The sequence below is a fragment of the Rhinolophus hipposideros genome (assembly GCF_964194185.1).
Source record: "Rhinolophus hipposideros genome assembly, chromosome: 5".
Classification (NCBI taxonomy): Eukaryota; Metazoa; Chordata; class Mammalia; order Chiroptera; family Rhinolophidae; genus Rhinolophus; species Rhinolophus hipposideros.
The window spans coordinates 10,438,201-10,466,098 of NC_138051.1; positions in this window are offsets into that span (position 1 = coordinate 10,438,201).

Sequence of the window (27,898 nt, forward strand, 5' to 3'; positions counted from 1 at the left end):
CTAATGCTACAGTGGTAGTCATTTTGCAGTATAGAAGTGTATGAAATCAACATATTGTACACCTTAAACTTACCCAATGTTACATTTACATTTCAATAAAGCTGGAAACCCCAAACACTGATGATGATTACTATATCACTGCTTTAAGTACATGGCTTACCATCACTGATAAGACTTAACACTTGCTCTCTATTTCTCCATAGGTACTTTGCAGTGCCTAATTTTTTAACATTACACTAATAATTAACACCTTCCAGACTCATTTCCCACTCTTTTCCCTAATTCTTTCATTAGGGAAAGAATCTAATCAAAAGGACATAAAGGATTGATTTTGATTTCTCTGTGATAATTCTGTGAAAGTGCATATTACCAAGACAACTGTACTTAAGTATTATAAGCAGTCATCAGTCATTCACATCTATTCATCACATATTTATGGAACATCTATCATCTATTTTTGCTTTGGGGATGCAAGAATAAAGAAGAGAGGAAGGAGGTTCTGGGTTTAGATCACCCAGTAGTAAGGCATAATTTTAGGCTATACCTTAAAATCTTAATATTATTATTATAATTTAGGACAAATACCCATATTTTGTAATGATTCCATCAAAACAAATAAGATTTTTTTTAATTCTGAAGATGACAGAGGGTAAGGGGGAAGAGGGGATAGTAGAAGAAGGTAAAGGGGGTCAACTACAATTAAGGGGGTCAGACAATTAAGTTCACAAACTCATCCTAGAAACAGTGCTGCATACCTCATTGCTAAATATCACTATGGTCACCTCCAAAGTCCTCCCCTTGGGAAGCTATGCACCAATGCCAGCACCTAGTCCACCCTTCAAAGCAATTTTTGAACTCTTTCTGGAATGGCCATCAGAGCTGTCATAAATGTCATCAAAACGTCTTCCTTTCAATATTTCTTTTATCTTTGGGTAATGAAACAAATCATTGGGGCCAGATCAGGTAAGTAGGGAGGGTGTTCCAATACAGTTATTTGTTTACTGTCTAAAAACTCCCTCACAGACAGTGCTGTGTGAGCTGGTGCATTGTCGTGATGCAAGAACCATGAATTGTTGGTGAAAAGTTTAGGTCATCTAACTTTTTCATGCAGCCTTTTCAGCACTTCCAAATAGTAAACTTGGCTAAGTGTTTGTCCAGTTGGTACAAATTCATAATGAATAATCCTTCTGATATCAGAAAAGGTTAGCAACATCATTGCAACAAGTTCGCAAATTTAATTGTCACACCTTGTATATGGTGGTGAAAGGAGAACTGACTCTAGGTAGTGAACATGCAATGTGATATACAGATGATGTATTTATTACAGAATTGCACACTTGAAACCTGTGTAATTTTACTAACCGTTATCACCCCGATAAATTTTAATAAAAATTTTTTTTAATTCTGAAGATGAAAAAAATTGCCTTCAGTCAGTACTAAAGAAAATGTTTTATTTCACATCATTACATGTTCAATTCAAAGAGAACTAAATTTAATTAATTAATTAATTGATTGATTGATTTCAAAATTGTTCTGAATTTAAGGAAAATAGTTTCGTCCTGCCAAGCAACCACAAAAATAGTATAAGTAAGTTGCAGGTAAAATCTGGCCTCGAAGAAGTCATAATTTTTCACCATTTCATAGAAAGTATTGTCTACATTCTAATGCCTTAAACCACGGACTAAGGAAGTAATTTATTCCCAAGTCAATACCTTCATTTCTGTCCCCCAGAATAGAAAACAATTGCTAAAACATAAGAACAAAAATAAACATTAATATGCAAAAAAGCTGGTTGTTACAATCACAGCTGGGAAGCTTAATAATCTTTGTGAAGATATTTTCCACTCTACTCCAACTCAAATGATAGTGTCTACATCTTCATTTAACAGAAACTAAGTCTCAGGGAAAGAGCTTACTCTCTACATCCCTGTCATTCATCATCAAGAGCAAATTAGGGAAACTGCTTGTTTCTGATTTCAGCATTTCAATAATTCATAAGATTCTCCTGCAAAGTTTGTTATCAGTTAAATCTCTGAGAGTAAAGTGTCTTTACAGTTGAATACTTACTTGTAAGGTAGTTTAAATAACTGATATTTCGTGAAATAAATTATAGGTTATACGAATGGGCTAAATTAAAACACCAAATTCAGTCCTGACCAAAACTGAGAAAAGAACTTTTGTCTTTGGGGGTCTTCCACGTCCCTTCCTGGCCAATGTCAGGCGCAGGCCGTGGGAGGAGACCTTGGAGAAGCGCCAGCAAGCCTACGTGTACAGGAGAAGGCAGGGACTCCAGGCCTGCAGCTGGGAAGAACTTTTAAGTACCTTGGATATAACAACTATCACAAAAATACTTGCATCAGATAGTGCACGTGAATTCCAGACCTGCTGCCGCTGGGTCTCTCTACACACCAGCCTGAGCCCACCACTGCTCTGTCTTCAGACTGGGCAGGGAAGACCCCAGCAGCGGGTCTGTCTCCCACAGCTTCTCCGCAGACACCCAGTAACATCCAGAGACAGACTCAGAAAGTGTAAAAGAAAGAGAGGCTGCCTAAGGCCTTGAGAGCAGACAGGCCTGCCAGGGAGGCAGAGAGAGCAAGGAGCCAAACAGGAGGAAAACCAGCACACAGTGGCGCTGACCGAGCCGAGCGGTGCGGCCCGTGGCACACGGCGCTCCGTGGCACACGGCGCTCCGTGAGACCGCCCAAGTTTTACTTGATTCCTTTAATGCCAGTCCTGTTTCTTGCTCCAAACTGTGTTGCTTTGTTGTATTAAAATTGTACTTTACTAAACTCTTCTGATAGACAAAAAAAAGTGAAGAATACATATTTTCGTGAGTGAGAGACTTGGTTTCATGGGGCAAGAAAGAAGATTGATACTTCTGGTGTGCCTAACTTTCTGTTTACCATGGTTTTTATTCACTTTTATATTAAATTCTACAGAGGTGATTTAGCCTGAGGAATTTTTAGTGTGTTAGTTATAATATTTTCCTAATAATACTTACACTCAAGAAAAAAAGACCACTATAAAGAGTTTTTTACATGTTAATTTGATTCCATAAAAATCTTATTTTCTTAAATTCGCTTTTACATCCCTTTCTAATACAAGCTGCATCTTTTTTGTTCGTTTTTTCTGTGTGTGCCAAATGCTAATTCAGACTTATTTTTGTATAATTAGCACTTATGCGACGTGTTACAACCTTATTTACGACTTAAAAATTACATAGGTGATTTATTTTTTAAATTAAATTTATTGGGATGGCACTCATTAATAGGATTATGTAAGTTTCAAGTGTATAATATTATAATACATCACCTGTATATTATGTGCTCATCACCCAAAATTTAGTCTCCTTCTGTCACCACATATTTGGCCCCTTTTCCCTCTTTAACCTCCCCAACCCCCAGCCCCTTTGGTAACCATCATGCTGTTGTTTGTATAAATAAATTTTTTTTTTTGCTTATCTGTTTATTTGTTTTGTTTGTTCATTTTTTGCATTGTTTTATATCCCACATATGAATGAAATCATATAATTCTAGTCCTTTTCTGACTTACTTCACTCAGCATGATACTCTCATAATCCATCCATGTTGTTGCAAATCGTACTATTTCATCTTTTCTTATGGCAGAATAGTATTACATTGTGTATATATACCACAACTTCTTTATCCAATCATCTATAGGAGACTTTGGTTGTTTCCATGTCTTGCCCATCATAAATAAGGCAGCAATAAACATTGGAGTACATATATCTTTACAGATAAATGTTTTCAGATTTTTTGGGTAGATATCCAGAAGAGGGATTGCTGAGCCATATGGTAATTCTATTCTTAATTTTATGAGCAACCGCCATACTGTTTTCCATAGTGGCTGTACCAATCTGCATTCCCACCAGCAGTGTATGAGGGTTTCTTTTCCTCCACAATGAATATTTGATTCCACTCTCTCCTAGCTTATAGGGTTTGTCTACCCTGCCGCAGAGTTTTTCCACTGGCCACTTCCTACCACCACCCTTACCTAGAATGCTCTTCTAATGCTTTACTTGGCTGCTTTCTTCTCATTATTCAGTTCTCCACTCAAATGTTACTTCCACAGACAGTCCTTTCCTGATTACCTAGCTAAACCTCATCCCTCTCAATCTTAGCTATTCTTAAGCTGTTTGGTCTTGAGTCCCTGTCGCAAACTTAATAATTACTGAAAACCCCAAAGAGCTTCTGTTAGATGGATTATATCTATTAATATGTAATTTAGAAATTAAAACTGAAATTTTTTTAATTAATTAGATTTATTGGGGTGACAATTGTTAGTAAATTTACATAGATTTCAGGTGTACAATTCTGTATTATATCATCTATAAATCCCATTGTGTGTTCACCACCCAGAGTCAGTTCTCCTTCCATCACCATATATTTGATCCCCCTTACCCTCATCACCCACCCCCCCACCCCCTTACCCTCTGGTAACCACTAAATTACTGTCTGTGTCTATGAGTTTTTGTTTCTCATTTGTTTGTCTTGTTCTTTTGTTGTTTTTGGTTTATATACCACATATCAGTGAAATCATAGGGTTCTCTGCTTTTTCTGTCTGACTTATTTCACTTAGCATTATACTCTCAAGATCCATCCATGTTGTCAAAAATGCTCCTATATCATCTTTCCTTAACGCCGAATAGTATTCCATTGTGTATATGTACCACAACTTCTTTATCCATTCATCTATCGAAGGACATTTTGGTTGTTTCCATGTCTTGGCCACCGTAAACAAAGCTGCAATGAACATTGGAGTACACGTGTCTCTATAGAGAAATGCTTTCAGATTTTTTGGGTAGATACCCAGGAGAGCGATTGCTGGGTCGTATGGTAATTCTATTCGTAATTTCTTGAGGAACCTCCACACTGCATTTCATAGCGGCTGCACCAGTCTGCATTCCCACCAACAAAAACTGAAATATTTTAAAATTACATGTTTATTGAGTCATTTTAAAATAATCTATAAAGTTCCAAAGCAATAACATATTTTTATGAAAAATAACTATTTTCCAAAACAAACAAAAAAATAGATAGGAGCAGTGGCATTGTTGTACATTTTTGAAGACCTCTTTAATGTCTGGCTAAATAAAATAAGCTGGATTCTCATACTTGCTTCTTCATTCAATTTGACATATGTTCTTTTAGTTAAAGTGTATTAATAAAACCCACCCTTACACAGATATGTAGTTGGAAAAGGGAGGAATATTCTAATTTTTTAATAATTGTAGATATAATCTCATACTACACCAAAATCAACAAGTGGAAATTTCTTAAAGATTAATTGCAATACAGAATCTGAAACTTTTATGTTACATTAAAATGTATTGATCTATCTTACACTTTGAATTTGATACTATAATATCATGCATTGGTCATTTAGAAAATACTGGTTCACTGAGTTATGCAAATCTTCTAAATGTTGATTGCTACATTTTCTTATACACTATCAAAAACTCACACTTTTAATATCACCATCAATATCATCATAAAAGTCTTTATGTACTGTAAAGTTATCAACCTCATGGTGATAGACAAAAATTTTCCAAAATTGCAATTTTTTTTTTTGAGTCTCAAATTGTATCCTTGTTAACAAATACTGTCAGTTACTCTCCTTGAAAAGACAGGTTCATTTTGGCCATATTAGAGAAAATATCTGCCAAAATAATCAATCTGAATAGCCATAGTTTCTCTGTCAGTTGTCTTTCAAGTAAAATGAAAAAAAAAAAAAACGCTAGTTCAGCTCACAATTCAAACAATTGCACAAGTGTTTTCCTCAAGACAACAGTAATACAGCAGAACTTCTTTATGAGTATTTTCTATTTATTCATATAGAATATTTTTTAAGTATGTACTCAAGTTTTAATATTTCATAAAATTAATAAATTATACTTTTTTTTTCCAGTGAAGTAAAACTGTTACTTTGGGCCCAAGAGTGAAAAATATAAGAATTACTTAAAAGTTTGGCCCCAATGTCTTGATTGTGCTAAGACACAGCAGCTTTTTTCATCATTGCTAATGCACAACCATCACTGAAAATGTCAACAGAGTGAAAAAGAAAAATGACATCTTAGTAGAAATATGAAAATAATTTTAACCTCACAGACCTCCTTAAAGTTTTCAGAGATCTCCAAGGATCCGTAGACTATACTTTTAGAACCATTGTAATAGACTCTGACAGACTAGGGAGATAGTTTCAGAGGAAATATGTATATATTTCTTTAGTTGTGCTGTTGTTGCTGCCTCGATGTCCTGAATCATTTTGACTTTGGGGGAGAGCCTGAAGCCGCACGATGCCAGATCCAGTAAATAAGGTGAATGAAGACACACCATAATGTTTGTATTTGACAGAAATTGCCGTACCAGAAGCGATGTGTGACACGAAGCTTTATCATGATGGAAGATAAAGTAAAGACTCTCACGAAAGAGGACTTCCACAACTGCTTCAGAAAGTGGCAAGAACAATGAGACAAGTGTGTTCAAAACGAGAGGGAGTGTTTTGAGGGAGATTAATGGCAATGTGTCTTTTACAATAATAGTAGTTTTTTTTTTTGTAATTTAAACATTCACCATATTTTTCTATCATACGTCATATAAGCATTTAAGCCTAACTACTCTTTTGGATCTTCATTTTCCTATGAGAATTCCCATACACATGTAAAATTTTATTAAATAAAATTTCTATGCTTTTCTCCTGTTAACCTGTTTTACATCAATTTTATGGATAACTTAGAGCAGTCACAGAACCCACAAGGGTAAAAGAAAGATTTTTCCTCCCTTACAGAAAGAAGGAAAGAAGGATGGAGGGGGGGGAAGGAGGAAGGATGAATTACGTATACTTTTATTTATTAATAGCATTTATTGTATAAATGCTACAATTGTTAAATCTAGGTGGAGGTGTTACAAGTATTCATTGTACTATTTTTCCAACCTTTCTGTGCCTTTGAAATTTCTCATAATAAAAAATTGAGGAAAACAAAACAAATCGTTGGTAAGGTTTGTCACATTCATCAAACACTGAAAGGAGTTGTATTCCCAAAACAGGCTGCAAAGTATGCACCCTCTGCCCTCTACAGAAAAATATAGTATATGCTTGATCATTATCATTATCATTGTTGTCATTATTTTTTTGAATATAATACATATTCTGCTCTGTTCAATATATGTGATGTATTTCATATTTAAAATATAATTTGAAGAAATAGCAATACGGTGAGAGGTCCCATGTAGAGATCACAAAAAAACAAAATTTTATCATTTATTTGGAGATAAAATTTCCAGTAACTGCTGCATACATTGATTCAAAAAGTTGTGTGAATTAAACAACTTAGATTTTAAAAAGATCATGTGTGTAGGAAAACTATGAGCAGTGAGTGACTCAAAGCAGACCTCTAGAAACAACAATGACACGGATATCAAAGTTGCATGAAGAGTTTGAATAAAATAGTTGTATAAAGTTAGGGAAAAAACACTTTTGAAAAAGTTATTTCAAATCTCTGTGTAACTAAATATTTTCTTAAAATAAACTTTGGAATATTTCATCTGTATCACTAAAAGTTTATATGCTCACATTTCTATTTGAGGCTGCCTGTATTTATGCACAAATAAAAAGGCTTTATCAGCTAATTTTGGGACCCATCAGTGTAATCTAGTTAGTGTGTTGCCCATGAAAATGGCATAGTTTAAATAAATCAGGGTGTATATATATATATATCTGTATATATATATATATATATATGTATATGTATATATATACACATATATATATGCAGTCATTATATATATATATATATATATGCAGTCATTAGAAACTATGGAGAAATTCATATTTTTTGATATAAACACCCATATATTGATGAGTGGAAAAAAGCAGTGCCTCATACCATGTGTATGACAGGGTCTTATTTCTGTAGATTTGTTATGTACATAAGTATAGAAATAGATATATGGGAGGACACATAAATGTAATAGCAGTTACCACCTTATAATATCAGGTGATGTTTACATTTCTTGCTGTACTCTTCTATATTACAATTTTTTTAAATAATCCTGTATCATTTTACAAAACTGATAGATTTTTTTAGAGAGAAAACAAAAGCACATATCTTTCAATATCATACAGAGTCCTATGTAACTATAAATGCTCAGTGATAGCAGACTAATGACATCATGGTAAATATCCCTGACCTTAATTTTACATTTGTGTGTAACATTGAAGAGAAGAGAAAGAAAATCTCCCAAGTCATAAGAATACTGACGAATCTGTAAATGCATGAGATTTTGGACCAGCTAGCTCCACATGAGTTTGCTGCTTTACTTCAAACGACTATTAATATAGCTATACTTCTGTGTTCACTACCAGATTTCTTTGGCAAACACCTATTGGATTCACACTATATTAGATGTTCTGATGATTTCAACCATCATGTATATACCATGATCGCTGCTATGATGCTGTTTTCTCGAATAATCATAATTCGAAGCAGGACAGGATAAGTGTCCTATGAGGAAATTTACATGCTACCAAAATTCCCAAGAGAAGATCACTTCCAACCCCATTTAAAAAGGGCAGTGATATCTGAACCAGACTGAGAAGGATCAGAAGAATTCCAGGACACCCCTGATGGGTGCACAAAGAGAAGACTTCCCAGCAGAGAAGGAATGAAATGCAGTTCATATATTCAGATGTATAAGAAATACACTCTTAATTTCTACAACTTGTTTTCCAAGCCCTCACTCTATGGACTAACAGAAACTACTTAAAGTTAGTCCTACTCTTTTCCAAAGTTCCACGAAGTGCCAAGGCACCAGGGTTGTGGGTGTGATGGTTAACATGGTCCATTCCACACAAGTGGGATGCCACTGGAACATCCATTATCCAGGATGACATAGCCACTTCAATTTTTATGGCTCTCTGCCATTTCCATTCCACAGTTGTGGAAGAGAAATCTGTTATAATGCTGTAGGGTTTCTATCTGCCTAAATACAACAGGCAGCAGGCCCCAGGTCCCTCTTTCCTGGGTCACTTTCCTCTCTTCCTACCATGATGAAAGCTCTCTTCTAGTCTCCCAGATTAGATGCTAGCCTTGCTCTCTTCCCAGCATCTGGTGAAGCACCTGTTCTATTCCCATAAGTCCTCTTCCCAAAATATTTAGGATTTTGAAACATAAAATTCAGAGACATTCACAACACATGTCTATTTCTCACCTGGGTACATCCCTTCTCTGAGTCAATGAGCCCCAAATTGACCACTTGCTTGAATAGGGAGATGAGAAAGGGAAAAATACAGAGAGAAAAAACATGGGAAAATGTTTCAAATATAATGTAAGCCATAGTATTTTTAAAGGCTTTCAGTTAAGTCCTTGTACCTCAAGTAAAATTAAGGCTCAGCTATATATCAAGAAAACCTTCCCCTGAGGGATTAACTTGAGAGATTCTCTTTTTCTCCTGTGAAGATGTCACAGGCAAGGAAAAGACTCATCTATCTGAAAGCACACACAAAAAGGTAACTTGCTCACATACCAGTCTTGCCTTCGAGTTATGTTATTTTTACAGTTATAGGGCAAAGTGAGTCCCGTAACTCATTAAGTCACATTCTCTAGGAAGATTCAGAATAAAAGTCATTTGCTCTAAGAACATGCGCTGTATCAAGTATTAAGTCATTTATTCATGGTATAACCAGGAGGTCCTAGAACTAGGTAGGATCCTCTACTGTGGTTACTAAGCCAATTCAGCAACAGGGAAGAGATTGACCCTGTTAAAAGAGAAGCTTTATGTAGAGAATGCACCATTAGTGTCACCTAGTGGTGGAGTTGAATAAAATCCAGGTTTGGATCTGTCAGTGACATTTGAGCAGTGAGGGGACTCCAGAGAACACAGGTACATTTCTCCACATGTTCCAACCAGAAAAACAGAGAGCTGTTTTCAACAAAACAGGGCAGCTTGGCAGCCTGGAAATAGCACCAAGTCTGATTTTCATAGTGTCCAGGTCTTAGAACCTACTTCGCCATAAGTTTCCTCTGACTTCTTTTAACTTTGTACAATTTATATTCTTCAACTTCATTTCATTCCTGGAATTACTAAAATTATATCTCTTTCAGTGTCCAAATTTACCAGTCAGAATCTCTTCACCAACACTAAGACTATCACAGATAAAGAAAGGAACAAGCTGGGTACCTGTTCACAGGACCAGACCCTCGTGGCAAAATCTCCAGCTGAGGCCTCAGATGCGCCCCCCTTTCCTCACTACAAGAATCTGAGAAACTACAGGCAATCATGGTAGAATTTTATGGCTGGAAAAACACCTATCATTTTACTGATGAGGAAACTGAATCCCAAAAGAGCTTTTTTATGTCCAGTCTGACCTAGTTAGTGGTACAGTTGAAACTAGAAGCCAAGATTTTAAATTTCCAGTCCAACATCCTTTCCACATGACGCCACAGTACCTAACTTCCCTCCAGAACATTTTCAGCATTGAAAGCAGATTGGCCTAGTGGGGTGAAAACAGGTTCCAAGAGCACTGCTGTGAGTTTGGCCCAGGAGCTAAATTTAAGTTTGCAGAATGGGGTAACATTTAATTTGTAATCATCAAAGCTTGCCTCCTAATGAAGTTTTCATCATTAGTCAATGTTTCATACTGCTTTTCAGCCCTGCAGCTATTGGATCATGCACCACCAAATCAGATTTGGTGTTTTGTTAGTTTTATATCGTGTTCAGCACCCAGGCACGTTCCCACACATATTCCCTTTCCTATCCTGTTCCCAACACACCCAGGAATGGTGTATTCTATTTTGTTGTCGGGAGCTTATGATTATCATCTGAGGGATATTTTTTCATAAGTCATACTTCTTGATTTAGGGGAAAAAATTGTCCAAGTGCAATGACTGATTTGAATCTTGCAGAGTACATAACTAGAGATTAGTTCCTAAATGGAGAAAGTATTAAAAGAAGAACAAAATTTTGCTACTATCTTTATACTGTACACACAAAGCTAAGGAAAAAATCTCATAAAAATCTTAATAATATTTCCTGATATTGATTGTTCATCTTCCTCTGAGAGTCTTCACACCAAACGAAAGTAGTATTTTACATATTTTTAAAGCAACCTTCCATAAATGTAGGTGGCTTTCTAATGTATGAGAACAAAGTTGATTTTTTAATTATACTTTAATTAAAAATAATTTTTAAAATATTGAAATACAGTTTTGCTTCTGCCCTTGCTCTTTATTTATTTTTGTTTTTGCAGTTTCTAAATGTCCTTTTTCATAAGCTAACTGAATGCTTACTTCTATTATTAATTTTCTGTATCTAGTCACACATTCAGAAAAACAAATATATTTCAAAAGAAAAATGGTCCAATATTCCAGTCACTTAAACTTCCTGAAAAATAAATGCTCTCTGAAACCACGAGTGCAGGGCTTTTTACACCAGGGTGAAGGGTGAAAATTTATAAGTCACGATCTTGACATCCCCGGAGCTAATGAGGGCAAGAATCCATGCTGATGTAAGCGAGTCAGTGTGGTACTTTCCGAGAGGAAACAGCCAAGAGTCATTATTAAATCTCTAACGTTTTAGCTGGAGACAATAGCATCATCCTAAGCCACTTTTATTTATTTTCCTAAATTTTGCTAGAATTCCCTCTGCCAGGAAGAGAAATTGCTGATTAGCCAAACTGCTGATTAAGCTTTCCTTTACTGGTCTAGTAAATAGGGTTCCCTGGCTATGGGCCCCTCACCCCCTCGGGTGTTTCTGGGACCAATTTCTTTCACCCAAGGATTCTCAGCATCAACTCTTTATAGCCCCACATCAAGAAATGAAGATGATGATAGGCTGAACCGTTAATTTGTAATTCTTCTATAATTGGAGTCACATTCAAGAATGAGAAAATATTTGGCTAAGAAAAATATTCCAGCTTCCTATGTACCCTGTTCTTTACAGTACATACTACCTGTTCCCAAATTAAGCTAAAATTAATGCTACTTTCATGATGATTGTACAGAGTCTAAAGCAGTTTTAAAAGCATTTGTTGGTTTTCTCTACCTCACCATCCCCTGCCCTCACCACCACCACCACCACCACCACCACCACGTAAAATTCTGGAAGATTCCAATTCACGCTGTTATGGAAAAAACATTTCACATGATGAAATTTACTAAGTTCCAATTCCTGTCCAGTCTCCATGTGGGCAAAAATAACTGCCAGCACCACAAATTTAGAAGTCAAAGGTTAGAAATTTCTTAGAAACCGAGGCAGATCATGAAAGAAACTGAAAATGTTGCTAGTGTTTCATCTCTGTCTCCATGGTAAAATGAGGAGTCTCTGAATCAGTTGGTAGAAGCAGAGCAAGCTGAACATCAAATTTCCTGTGCATTTGATTCACCCATGGAGTGAAAACATTGAGTACAGCATATAACAAGAAGCAGGAGAGGAGACCCATGTGGTTCCGATCGAAGAATGCTGACCTCTGGTTTCTGGTAATAAGGGAATTGCAAGATTTTTTTTTTTTTTTTGGCACGGTATCAGAACCCAGTTTGAATGAATACAAAGTGGAAATGTTCAAAAGAAAGATGCTTTAGGCTATATGTAGGAAACTCTTCACAGGTCGCATATGTTTGTAGTTAATGAAATCTGTCCAAACAGGAGAGCCCTGTTTCATCACCCAAGTGTCTGTTCTGATGACCCAGGTACGAAGCTAGCCGGGAACATCATTGCTGAAAAAGGAGGAGGAAGCTTTATGCCTGCTCCGAAAAGATATTCCTTTGTGCAGAGAAAGGGAAAGAACATAAAAAGGAGAAAGTATCCTTAATGAGCCAGTTACCTACCTCTCTCTGCAGATGAATTCCTTCCCCGCTTTGCCTCTCTGTTTCTCACTTCCTTTCCCCATTTCTTCACTTTGTCATCTCTTTGAACTCTTGATAAATTTTCATATGTCTCTGGAGTGATTGGCTGTATAGTGATTAAGAACAGAACGAAGTACTTAATGTAGCCTCTTCTGATAAAGGAAGCAGTTGGGAACAAGTCACACAGGTCCATGAGGGACATTTCATCATACCAGCGATGAGTAAAATCATAAGTCTAGACCTACAGAGAGAATCCAATTTCCGTATCACAACTGAAGTATCCCCATTCCTTAAATGTATTGGGGAGATACAGCGAAGTAACAATTCTTCTAAAACCTAGAGACTCAGCTATTTTTCTGCTAATCAGCACAGTTGTAGATCACATGCTTATTAAGCTAGGCTTCGTATTAGGCACAGAATAAAATAGAGGAAAAAGCAGAGGTGAGCCCCACTGCTAGAACTTACGAGTTAAGGGCAAGTGCTTTCTGCAGCTACTATGGAGGCCTCTCTTCACAGGCCCCTATTAAAACACAGGCCACTCAGGCTTTGGCTGGTTGAGGAAATAAGTAAGGGCTACCACCCCAACCTGCACTCCGCTCTCCAAAACTCTGCCCTGCCCAGAGGGGACACCTTTTAAAAAGCCACACAAAGGCAGCACCAGGAGCCACAGGCCTGCATTAAAGCAGAGGGTTCCCTTTCTTGCCCTGGGGTTACTCTGTAGAGCGGAGGCCACACTTGTTCGACCTGGGCCCTGGCCCTGTAGGCTCCAGTTGAGGTGAATCAATGCAGACAAGAGAATTCAACTTACAGAAGAATGAAAAAATGTATACAGTAATGGGACAAGAACAGTGCAGCCGGTCTCAGGCTTCTTAGAGGCTTTGACCTAAGTCACTGTTTCTCAGCTGTCATTTTATCTTAAAGTCGCAGTCTAGCTTTTCTCTCTGAGCTAATAAGCACTCTGAAGTTCAGAGTCCTTTGTGCAGTATCTGTTCACATGATGTGTTTTCCCTCCGAATGATGGCAAGAGCTTTTCTCCAACTGACTTACTACATCCCTAGACTTGTCATTAGTAAATATACAAAAAGGAAAACACAAGAAACAGCTATGAAGGAAGCCAAGTTTGAATGAATGATTTGAACATACACGTAAAGATACGAAATTTCTTTCATACAGTTGATCTGCTGTAATCCGTGTGTATATTACACGGATAGAAATGGCACATTTGTATTACTCGTCCACGGCCTCTGTTGCAAAGATAAACCCTTAATTATCGAGCCTTTGACATCTAATGGCATTTTAAGTTATGCTCTGATAGAAATAATCTGTCCAAGGCTTTGTGACAAAGTTCTTTTATAAATCCTTATTAATAACGGAGGGAGGCCGGCCCATGGCTCAGGCCTTTTTCATTCAGCCCCACCAAGCCCCTCCCATGTGGCAACCATCAAAATATCCTCTGTATCTATAAGTTTGTTTCTCTTTTATCTGTTCATTCTGTTCTTTAGACTCCACTTATAAGTGAAATCATATGGCATTTGTCTTTCCTTCTGACTTACTACACTCAGCAAAATACCCTCTAGGTTCATTCCTGTTGTTGCAGATGGCAAGATTTCATTCTTTTTAATGGCTGGGTAATATATAGTCCATTATATATATGTACCACCTCCTCTTTATCCATTCATCCATCCAGGGACTCCCAGGTTGCCTTCATATCTTGGCCATTGTAAATAATGCTGCAATAAACATATAGATGCACACATCCTCTCAAAGTAACGCTTTGGCTCTCTTCAGATAACTACCCAGAAGTAGGATCATTAGGACCTTCTTTGTCTCTTATTATAGCCTTTGTTTTAAGGTCTATTTTGTCTGGTATATGAATTGCTACCGCAGCTCTTTTTTGTTTGTTCATTTCCATTTTCATGAAATATCTTTTTCCATTCCTTTACTTATGTATGTCTTTCTATATGAAGTAATTCTCTTGTAGGCAGCATATCTAAGGGTCTTGTTTCCTTATCCATTCAGCCACCCTATGTCTATTGATTGGAGCATCTATCCATTTACATTAAATAATTGTTGATAGGTGTGTATTTATTGTCATTTCATTCTTCATATTTTGTATTTGTTATTTTTTAACTTTATTTATTTTTTTGTATTAAAGAAACCCCTCTACGATTCCTTATAATACTGGTTTTGTGGTGATGAACTTTAGCTTTTTCTTATCTGGGAAGCTTTTTATCCGCCCTTCAATTCTAAATGAAAACTTTGCTGGATAGAGTAACCTTGGTTGTAGGCCCTTGCTTTTCACCACTTTGAATGTTTCCTGCCACTCCCTTCTGTCCCTCAAGGTTTCTATTCAGAAATCAGCTGATAACTTAAGGGTGGTTCCTTGTAGGTAACTAACTGCTTTTCTCTTGCTGATTTTAAGATTCTCTCTTTAACTTTTAGCAGTTTAATTATCATATGTCTTGATTTGGGCCTCTTTGGGCTCATCTTGTTTGTGACTCTGTGGTTCCTGGGCTTGTATGTCCATTTCCTTTGACAGGTTAGGGAACTGTTCCATCATTATTTCTTCAAATAAGGTTTTCAATTCCTTGGGCTCTCTCTTCTCTTTCTGGTACCCCTATGATGTGAATGTTAGTATGCTTGATATTTTCCTGGAGACTTCTTAAACTCTCCTCAATTTTTTTGGATTCTTCTTTCTTTTTGCTGTTCTGATTGGTTGTTTTCTGCTACCTTATGTTCTAAATCACTGATCCTTTGCTTCATCTAATCTACTGTTGATTCCCTCCAATGTATTCTTCATTTCAGTTATTATATTCTTTATTTCTGACTGGTTCTTTTTTATGTTTTCTATCTCCATTTTTATGTTTCCTACCTCTGTTGAAGTTCTCTCTTAGATCACTGAGCATGCTTATAACCAGTGTTTTGGACCCTGCAATCTCATAGATTGTTTAATTCTCCATTTTGTTTAATTCTTTTCCTCGAGGTTTGTTCTGTTTTTCCATTTAGGACATGTTTCTTTGTCTCCCCATTTTGGCTGCCTCCCTTTGTTTGTTTTGATGTGTTAGGTGGAGCTGTTTATGTCTCCTAGTCTTAGTAGAGTGGCCTTATGTGGCAGGTGTCCTGTGGGGCCCAGGGGTGCATTCTTCCTTATCACCTCAGCCAAGTGCTCCAGATGTGTCCCTTGTGTGGGTTGTGTATGACCTCCTGTTGTATTTGAGCCCTGGTTGATGTTTGCACATCAGTGGGAGGGATTGATCCTCAGGCTGATTGTTTGGGAAGACTGGCTGTGACTACAGTGGAGGAGCTGTTGTGCAGGGGCTGACCCTGTGTGGCAGGATTCACTTTAGCAGGGCTCTGGTGCCTGCCCAGCTGCCCTTTGGGAGTTTCATCCTTGGAGGTGCCCCGGTGATGCTCCGGCACAATCCGGGGGCCTCCTGGGAGGGGACCCACTGTAGGCCAAGTTCAGCCACAGCCTGTGCTCTGGCATGAGTAACAAAGCAACCCACAGATGGCCACCACCTGCACTGTGCTTGGAGTTGCTTTGAGAGGCCAAGCCCTGAAGCGAGGCTGGCTGTCACTAGTGACGGGCTTAGGGCTGCTGAACCAGAGGTATGGATCACACTGAAACCCAATGCTATTTGTTGGGGTTTTGTGAACCTTTGAAGTATTTTCGAAAAGTCTGCAGCATGAGCCAAAATAGGATGTTTGTACAGAAAAGCCACTGGAAGTGGCTTGGGTGCCCCAAAAGTTTGGTGGGGTGGGATCTCAAGGAATCAGCACAAATGAATGGTGTTAACCAGTTGCTGGACACTCAGTATGGTGGCCATCTGCACCCACATGCTGGGAGGGGGCAAAGCTCAACAAAGAAACAATGGCTTCTACCAGCTCCTCTGTCAGGGAGAAAGCTGCTCCTCCAGCCCTAGCTCTTAAGCCAGATACTTGTTCCTCCCCATATGTCCCTGGAACCTTTGGAGCTGCTGCCCCAGTGAAGAAGCTCAGAGCGAGTGAGTCTGTCAGGCAGGGGTTTTAAGAGGAGTGCCTGAGAGTGCAGCTGCCCTTGTCTCACTCAGCCACAATCCCCACTTGTTTTCACAACCGTTAGTTATAGGGACTTCTCTCCGCAGCACTGAAATCCCGGGCTGGGGAGGCTGGTGTGGGGCTGGGACTCCTTGCTTCTCTGGAGAGTGGACCCCACAGCCAAGATATTCCTCCTAATTTTTAATGGTCACACATGGGTGTGGGGCCAGCTGTTCTGTGTCTCTGATCCTGCTACCAAGTCTCAAGGTAGCTTCTTCTGTATGTCCATAGCTGCAGGGCTTCAGTTCAGCTAGACTAGACTTCAGACAATTCTCATTGCTGGCTTTTCTGCAGTTTGGCTGTAATTTTGATGTGGTCATGAGAGTAGGTTAGCACAGCATCTACCTACTCCACCATCTTGACCAGAAATCCTCAACCTATTTCCAACCCTTTTATTTAACTTTAATTTGTATTCGCAAAGGCTTTTTTTTGATATATTTTTCAACAGCAACTTGTTTTTTGCTTCATGGATACACTATCTCAATCACATTCTTCTAAGGTTATAAACTACATTATTTTAAAATTTTCTTTTGCTCACTGCTGTGTTTCTGTTTGCTCTCATATCTATTTTTTTGTTTGTTATAGTCCCTCTCTTTAATACAGGAGCATTTACTTAAATATCTGGTGATCTTTTGCTATCCATTTATATTTAAAAATGAGAAACTAAAAGACAGGAATACAGGCCAGCCCGGTGGCTCAGGTGGTTAGAGCTCCGTGCACCTAACTCCAAAGGCTGCCGGTTCAATTCCCACATGGGCCAGTGAGCTTTCAACCACAAGGTTGCCAGTTCAATTCCTGGAGTCCTACAAGGGATGGTGGGCAGTGCCCCCTGCAACTAAGATTGAACACAGCACTTTGAGCTGAGCTGCCACTGAGCTCCCGAATGGCTCAGTTGGTTGGAGCCCGTCCTCTCAACCACAAGGTTGCCAGTTCGACTCCCGCAAGGGATGGTCCCCTGCAACTAGATACAGCAACTGGACCTGGAGCTGAGCTACGCCCTCCACAAACTAAGACTGAAAGGACAACAACTTGACTTGGAAAAAAGTCCTGGAAGCACACACCTGTTCCCCGATAAAGTCCTGTTCCCCTTCCCCAATAAAATCTTAAAAAAATAAAATAATAAAATAAAATAAAATAAAATAAAAAAGACATGCATGCACAGGAAGGGCTTGTCCACTGGGGACTTCACAGAGCACAATGTGGTGGCAGACATATTGATGGTGGTTCCAACTGCTGGTATCTGTATTAGCCAGGACAGGTTATTCCTTACAAACAACCCCTAAGTTTCTCTGTGGTTCAACACACTGGGCTGTGTGTCTAGTGAAGGTCATGTGGTCTGTAGGCAGCTGTGCTTCTCATGGTGGCTTAAGTATCTAGGCTGTTCGAGGTCGTAGTTCCTTCATGCCAACAGTTTCCATCGTCACCATTGAAAAGTAACCCATATAACTTCCCTTCATAGCCTATTGGTCAGAAACAGTCACCAGAGTCCATCTAACTACAGGGGGTAGGGAGCATATGAATATTTCATGAGGGGCCATTCAACCTCTTCATCAGTCTGACTCACATGTCAGAATGCAGAAATGAGGTTTTAAATATTAGGAATTTTAAAAACATTCAACAGGAATATATCTGCCTTTGTTCTTACCCAACTTGACATATTATTTGCTCTTTTTGCTTCTTTAGGGATGGGATTACTCAGAAGAGGGGAGAAAGGAGAAGAACGTAATTCCTATTTTTTGTCTTTATTTGTATATCTATGTGTGGCACTGCCTTTAGAAATTCAAATCACTACAGAGATGTGATCAATGTGACTGTGACCATCAAATGGATTTTTCAAAAAAGTGAAGTGATGTTTTTAAGTTTTCAAACACACATTTTTTATACTTTAATTACTACATTTATAAAATTGACTCCCTTTAAGATGGAGGAGTAGACATCTATTCCAGTTATGTATTTCTTCTTAATAAATCACCCCAAAGTTAGTGTATGTGATGGCTAATTTTATGTGTTTGTTTGCCTGGGCCATGGAGTACCCAGATATTTGGGCATGTCTATGAGGGTGTTTCTAGATGAGATTAACATTTGAATAAGTAGAGAGAGTAAAGCAGATTGCCTTGCCCAGTGTGGGTGGGCCTCATCCAACCCACTGAAGACCTGAATAGAACAAAAGGCTCCTGAGGGAGAATTTGCTTTCTCTACCTGACTGTCTTTGACCTGGGACATCTGTCATTTCCTGCCTTCGGAATCAGACTCAGGATGGATTTCCTATGTGTAGCCTCTCTGTGCACCTATATGGGCTTCCTCACAGCCTGGTTATAAGAGCAAATATTCTATTCTGACTGGGCTGTTTTCTGTTTTGACTGCTTGGTGGTCCATGCCACCACAGGTGACAAATATTTTCAATAGCACCCCTGGTGCTATTATAACAGTTGAGAGGGGTACCAGAGTGTCCATTCTGTTTGGGGAACTGCAAGTAATACACTAGAGCTGTAGCCTAGAATGCAAAGTAGAGAGTGACAAAGGAGGAGACTGGAGAAATAAACTATGGTCAGATCATAAAAGTCTCTGATCCTAGTTTTGGGTAAATGGAGAGCTATTGAAGGGATTTCAATCAAGAGAGCAAGGCAATCTGATTCTTTTGAAAATATTGTTCTGTCTGCCTGTGAAAAATTGAGGGGGCAAGAAGGCAAGCAAATACCAGGAGGAAATTTCTAGAATCTAGGAAATAAAAAGCAAAGTTAAACATGATAAGAATGGAGGAAATTCAACAAATTTAAGATATTAAGAAGGTGGAACTTAAAAGATTTTGTAATTATTGGATGTAAGTAAGGCAAAAAGGAAAGTAGGGGGAGGACAGTTTTCAAGGATGACCTTTAGATTTCTGATGTGACAACCGCGAGGATAGCTGCTGCCAAAGGCACAACCCTGGCTGACCTGTGGTCACTCACTGGACACTACTAGGCATACAAACAACAATTCCCACCGAGCCAGCCAAGGATGACATGACATCTTCAGGATGGTGCTCAGGTCTGGCTTGGACGGGGAACAGAATCCAAGAAGTTTAGGCAGGTGGGCAAGATATTGTTCCCTCTCCCCCTCCATGTCATATGCCACACACACCTCCTGACTTGAAGATTACAATTATCGTAAGAGAGCAGTGTTGAATATGCTCATGTTGAACAGTGTTGGAGCAGAGAAAGACAGGGAGGTTTCTTCAGAGGACTTGTGTAAATGGGAGCAAAACGTGGAGAGATTGATTCCTGTTGGAAATACCAAACTCACCAGGAATAACAGAATCTAAATCCTGGGCCTTATATCCTCCCCCAAGAAATACTTTACTAGCCTTTCTATGCCAAGACAAGGTACCCAAAGGAGCAAGATTTCAAGAGAGCCAATAGACTAGCCTGTCATGACCAGGAAATTAAGATTTTGGTAGCCTCATTTCTTTCAGCAATTGAAACTTCCTGAAATTAAAAATCCTCAAATGGATTGTGAAAGTTCAATTGTAATAGAGTCTTCTTAAAGGATGGGCAAACAGAGAAGTATTGTCTCAAAACTTAGAAAAATGACAATATTGAGGTTCCTACTACGTGGTAGTTGCTTGCTCAGGAATTTTTCCCTCTGGGTCATCTCTCAGTCCTGGAGCCATCCAAAATGCACCTATAATATAGAATGGCACCTGACATTCTCTCTAATTCTGCAAGTTTCCCTTAAATTTATCCGACTTGCAGTTTATATTTAAGTAACTCTTAGTTATAGTCCACTTCCAAATCTAATATCTAAATAATCTTCCCGGGGATTTTTGCCTTCACCAGGCTCTTCAAAAGTTCCATCCCTCCATGTTATCTTCATTCATCACCACACGCCATGGCTTTGCTTCCTTCCCTCACCAACTTAAACTCCATAATGTAATCTTTTAACTACTCTCTTCTCAGTGCTCTCACTATACTAGCCCCCTAATCTTTATCCCACAGCAATTCTGCAAATTCTAGATGAACTCAACAATCAGCCTTCTCTGATCTTACACCTGGGTTACTGACGGCTTCCCAAGGAAACCACACAAATATGTAAACTGATGGCACTGCACTCTGGATCACCGATCTCCAGTGGGCCACCATCCACAAGACCCTTATCCGACTCTGATCCTCTCTGATTCCAACAAGTCTTTCAGTACTTCACTATTTCACTGATGCTGCCGAATCACACACGTGTCAAATCCTAACAACTCTTTGCAAACTTCATCTTGCATGAGCTGTTTGGATCATTCAGGGACTTTGGATCTCTCCCATCTTCTTTAAATTCTCTTTTCATTTTACTTCAGTGATGTCACTCTCTTATGGTTGGTTCTCTTACTGTGTCCTTAACCATTCCATCTTAGTATCTCGTTATACTCCTCCAGCCATTCCTAAAATATTGCTATAATTCACAGTTGTATCACTGGACTTCTTCTCTTCTCTACTAAGATACCACCAGAGAAACTTCATCTACTTTTATACCTGTGAATGACTGCAAATCTAGATCTTCAGCAAAGACACTGTCCTGAACTCCAGGCCAACAACTACAGATATGTTTACCGAACTCACCATATGACTTACTGTCCTTACTATTTCTCACCAATCCAATTGCAACTCTTTTTCTCTCTCATATCTATGCTCCTGGAATTTCTAATCACAGCCACCTAACCAACAAAGATAAGTCTAAAAATTATTGTATATTTCTCACTTTCCTGTAGTCCCACAATCAATAGTCACCAAATCTTATTTATGCTACTCCCAAAACATATTCTCTTTTCCATTTTCTAAAATTTGATCATGCTACTCCCTATACTTAAGTCATACAGAATTACAGGATATTAGGCCCAAATCTAGGCTATTTTATATCTCTATGGCTTTTCTCAGTTTGTTTTATTATCTGGAATTCTCATTTCTTCTTTTTCCCATACCCATTTTTCAGGACCCAGATAGTATCATCTCCTCATTTAATCTTTTCTTAACCATCCACTGACTCCCAACCCCACCAAAACTTTCTCCGCCTGCTGAATCTCATAGATACCCTTAACAAAGCATCTATCATACACTATCTACTTATGCCACTAATTACATGGCCACATCCGTCCTACTAAACCAAAAGCTCCCTCTGGAAAGAGATCACTTCTGAATTTGCTTTATATCCCTAGGACCTACCATGTTTCCCCGAAAATAAGACCTAGCCCCGACAATCAGCTCTAATGCATCTTTTGGAGCAAAAATTAATATAAGACCTGGTATTATATTATGTTATATTATATTATATAGACCTGGTCTTATATTATAGTAAAATAAGACTGGGTCTTATATTAATTTTTGCTCCAAAAGATGCATTAAAGCTGATTGTCCAGCTAGGTCTTATTTTCGGGGAAACACAGTAGCAAATGCCTTGCTCAGAAACATTGTTGAATATATGAATTAATTAATTAATTAATTCAAAACAATGTGCAGTTCCTGTAATACATTATTTTGTGCAGCAAAGTAGACATTAAGACCATTGGCTTTGGAGTCATACAAATATAGGATTAAGTCCTCAGATGAACAACATATAAATTGTTTCTCCTTGACAAGTTAGACTCTCAAAATTTATTTTCTTGTCTATAAAATAGGAATAATACCACTATTTCATCCAGTTTTTGTGAGGATTAAATGAGGGAATTGTATAAAAATGTTAAGTAAACAAATAAGTTAGACAGAAAAAATGGAGAACCATATGACTTGACTCATATGTGGGAGTCAAGTAACAAAGGAACAAGACAAACCAAGAAACAAAAACTCATAGACACAGACAACAGTTTAGTGGTTACCAGAAGGTAAGGGAGGAGAGGGGTTGTATTAAAGGGTAAAGGGGATCAAATATATGGTGATGGAAGGAGAACTGACTCTGGGTGGTGAGCACACAATGTGATATACAGATGATGTATTATAGAAATGTACACTTGAAACCTATGTAATTATACTAACCAGCATCATCCCAATAAATTTAATTTAAAAAAGACCCCAGGAGGCAATTGGCATCTAGCAAAGACTTAACACACATTAGTCATTAGTATCACTATCCTATCTTTTGCCCATATTGTTCCCTCTGCCTGATGACTCCCCTCTCCCAGGATACCCCATCTTTATTTTTTAATCTAGCTAGCACCTTGTCTTCTCTTAAAACTCAACAAGGCTGTTGTCCCCTCAAAATATTTCCAACTTCTCCCATCCTTCATGATTTAGGTGGCATTCTTTTTTTCACCTTTCTCATGGCACCTTATACCTTCTGTCCTACAGCACATATCATATACAGTGTCTGTTTGCTTGCCCAGCTCTTGCATTAGACCACGAGTTTGATAAAAAAACAAAAAAAAACAAAAACAAAAAAAAAAAAACAGGAGCTATGCATTTTATCCCCAGTACCAACAATACACATACAGGTAATTTGTACTCAATAAATGATCGCTGAAAGTAGAAATACCGTCTATTTCAGTACCATGAGTGCTGTGGACTCACAAATATTTCTTGCTGATTTGATGGGGTCAAATGCATGATTCACTGCGCCCTATAATGTTATTTGGAATAGAGTAAATCAATTCCAGATTGAATTAAATGGTGCCACCTAGATCAGAAAGAAATTAAGTGATAGCTATGATATTTCATTTTGGTCTATATGGAGAAATTGCATGTAACACGTGGTATCAAGATCTCTCATGAACAAGCTGTTGTTCAAATGTATTTGCAGCTCTACCTCCCTACAGCCAAGTTCAAAAAATAAGCACAGAAGAGAGGCCTAACTTAAGTGAAGTAGAATAAAGATCGATAGTAAACTTTTTTAGTTCCAAAAGCTATTTCTTTCCACGCTTTCTATTATTACTATTATTATTATTATTATTTTAAGTATTTGTTGCTTTATTCTCCATTCTGAATAACACACGTGAATTGAGACTATGCACCTTTGTCTTACTTTCCACACATCACTACAATGAAAACTGCAGAAAATAGCAAATTTGGTTTTATGTTATTTAACGTTTGATTTGTATTTGACAAAGACAAATTGTTCCCTGAAAACAGCATGGAATCCTAAGATAACGGCTTAAAATATTTATTTATAATTGAGAAGGCAGACAGATTCTTAATCATGGCATGGTTTATAGAAGTATAAGCATAATTAGCACTGTTATATTACTAATTTGTAAGATGAATTATCTTGCTTCAGTTTTCAAAATAGAAAGAGTTCTACACATTATTGTATGAATATTTGGCTTAAATCATTATACTTCTAAATCTTGTTTGCTGGTAACTAAACATTAATTTTTTTATTTCTTTCTCTACACATTAATTTTAATGTCTCAAAGTTAAAAGTAGAAGAGCCAAGAAATATCAACCTATTAGCCACTTTAACTTGCATTATTCATTGAGCATCAACTTTCATTATCTAGTCACCAATTTTTAAATTTATTTCATATAGTTCTCAAAGCTGTTATCCTTGTCATTGATACATGAGTGGAAATGAGCATTATGGATTTATGCCTAAAGTGTACTAAGAAAGGCACTTTATTTATTTATTTATTTATTATACAAGTTAATAGCTTAAAAAGTACTTCCCAGTTATTTCTAATTCTTCAGAAGAAAGTATCATTTGGTATTTCCATAACAATTCCTTGCTTTTATTTTTCAGCTTAATGTTTAGAATTCATTATTAGAGTGGCATAATTTTCTTTTAGCCATCATTCTTTAAAAAAGAGATCATGAAAAAAATATCACTATTTTTAATGTCACCTGCTTCCAATTGTATTTTCCCTTTATTACTTTGCCATGCACTGTGGAGTATATTCCAGTAATAAGCTCTAGGCCACACAGATATTGCTGGAGAAAGATGGCTATTTTAAATTCTGTTGTTAATATGACTTTTGCTTAGGCATTCTTTTTTCCTTTTCTTTTTTTTAAAAAAAAAGGATAGCATGACAAAAAGAATTTGCCAGTGTTTCATCAGAGGCCAGAAAGTCTCTATCACACTAAATAAAAGATTAAAACAAATTTCAGGATTATCTATAGTTCCAGTATAGCCAGACAAAGTGGGTTTAAGGAACTTGAATTCTCTTGAAAGTTGACGCAATCCTCTAACTCACTTTCAGATTGTAGGGGACAGTATATTGGAAGAGGTTATACATTTAAGCCTTGAGAAAGTCAACATGTAAGTAAGGTTCTAAGGTCATTTGATGAGAACAGAGAGGTGATCACCTCATTCTGGCGGCGTTTTCATTCCCAGACTGCCTTGCTTTAGAACCCCTCATCAGCTTCCCCTCAGATCTGCAGATGGGCCATGTGTACAGGGTCTTTACAGGTGACTCTTTACAGGGTTTACAGGTGTATCATCAACATTAATGATACATTTGCCTCCACCAGGACTTCAAGAACCCAGCCTCTGTGACACAGCACTGAAATAATTTGCTGCAATGAAGAGCCCTGGAGAATCAAAGGAGGAAAACTAATTAAGAAATTTCATTTGAAATTAATTACCAAAAGTATAAAATTTACAGAGATTAACCTAATTAGATATTTCCTTTGATTTTTTTCCCAGAGTAATATACCACGGCCTTGCTTAATTCTTCTGCATTTTTCAAAGAAATATATTATCGAGTAATACTCTCTATTGTAAAATATATATATATATATATATATAAAAAATTTAATTTAATTGCATCATGAGGTACAAATATTCAATTAAATATTTTCATTTAAAGACAAATTGAAATGTGCTATATTTCAATTCCTTTACTTAATCTCTGTCTAGACAATTTGGTGGCTTTTACTTGAAAGTACCACTCTCAGCATCAGTCACAACAATGGAAGTCTAGCTCACATGTGTGAGGGAGAACATCACTTAAAGCTGACATAGTCATATCATTGACCTTGAGCTGCTCCTGAAGAAAATGAATCGGCTTACTGAAGCAGTCAAGCAGAAAACAGAAATCATTTTGTAAAGGTTTTCAAGGTAGAAATCCTCAGGGACAATCTTTTGTCAGTGTCCAAGTCTCGACTAACTGTCTTAATTCACCATGATTAATGATTTTTAAAACTCTGAGGCACCAAGTTTCTTTATATGTTGTATTATATGAACCTCATAAGAGTGATGTTCTTCAAATGAACATCATAGCCTACACACAAAACACATCAACAACTATAACAGATAATTATGCATTATGTCACTTAGATATTATGAAAGACATTTTCAGGTGAGGGCTCTCATTCACTTAAATAGAAATGTCAATTTCTCACTCAAAATACACATCTCATTACATGGGGAATTTTTCCTTTACCAACAAATGACACCCCTGTTTCCACAAGTGACTATGACTCTTAGAAAATCCACTAATGATTCATATTTGTCAAACTCATATTTAAGTCACATCATTTAAAAATCTCTTTATTTCTTATCTGCTGGTGACTACAAAATATGAAATAGAAATGAATATGAATGCATGTGGCATGCCAAAGCTCTGCATACTCTTAACCTTAATAAAGTTCAAGTTTCAACATCCAGTGCAAATTACATAAAATGTGGTGGACTGCTATTATCTGAAGTGAATAGTGCAAAGGCTTCCATCTTTAGTCAAAAATAGACTCAATCACAAATATTTGCCACAAAAATTGTGAAGCTAGTAGAAAAGTTGTATTGAAACATCAGTCTTTCTCTGTGGGACGGAGAGAATGAAAATCTAAAACATTTTTCAAACAGATGTTAAAGATGACTGCACTGATGGGCTACTGAGACTCCTACTTTAGTCTCATTTACTCTTGAAGCCAATTTATTTCAGGTCCACAAGCACTCAGGAAAGCAGACATGCCTCATGTTTCCAGGTTCTTCCTGTGTCAATAATATGCAACTCAAGCTTTTGGACTTACTTATTTCTCCCAGGCTTCAGGATAAAGTTATAATAACATCATGACAAGCAACCAAAACGAGTCAGGCACCAAAGCACTAACTCACTGATACTGTTGGCTGAAAGGATTTTTCCAAAAGCATACACTAACTTTAGAGAGAAAGGGGCATGTCACACTTAGGATGAAATTGGTATGATGTGTGTTTTATATGATCACATAAAGCCTTCAGAAATTACCAAGATTAAAGAACAAAGACAAGGATATTTTACAGAAAATAAAACCCTCATTCCACCAACTTCCTTCCCTTAACAAACAGGTAAATCCACCTCATGAAACAATTATAAATTATGATTTTGGTCAGTCAAGTAATTTAAATAGAAATTACCTCTGCTCTAAAGTTTGTGCATTTCATTCTAGATACAGAATTCATCACTTGAATTATTTTTTTCTTCTTCCAAAAGGAAATAATGAGTTTAATTTTGCATAGTTGATATGTGTTTAAGACAGCTTTTAAAACAGTACCACAGGAGGCCTTTATATATGGAAAATAAAATTGTTTCAGAGAATACATTGGATGGTCATTAGATTTTTTCACCGACATTTCTTTTCTATGTTAAGCTTACTCGATGCAGCTCAGCTCTTGGTAATGCAAAATTTCTTTGGTGTCAATTTTAAAAAGACACAAATTAATTCACATGGGAAAGAAATAAATACCTAGACACATGATCTTTAGGGTATTGATAGGTCATCTTTAATCATCCTAGGAAGGTTAAAACAGCACAGCCCCCTATAAAAAATCTGCAACATTTTTTTTTAGCACAAGGTCTGTGATAGATGAAAACTTCTATTTCTGCCCTGTTAATAAAATGCACTACTTATACCTCTGAAAACCTAAACCTCTAGTGACTGACTTTCATACTGTAAATCAAGAGAAAAAGTATAGAAGTGGAGCCCTGGGAGTAGGTGACCTTGCGATGTTTATTCACTGGATTACCTCACTCTTAAAGTAGTATCATTTTGAAGAAAGTAAAGAGCCATGCTAAATAAAAGTATCTCCCTTTGTGCA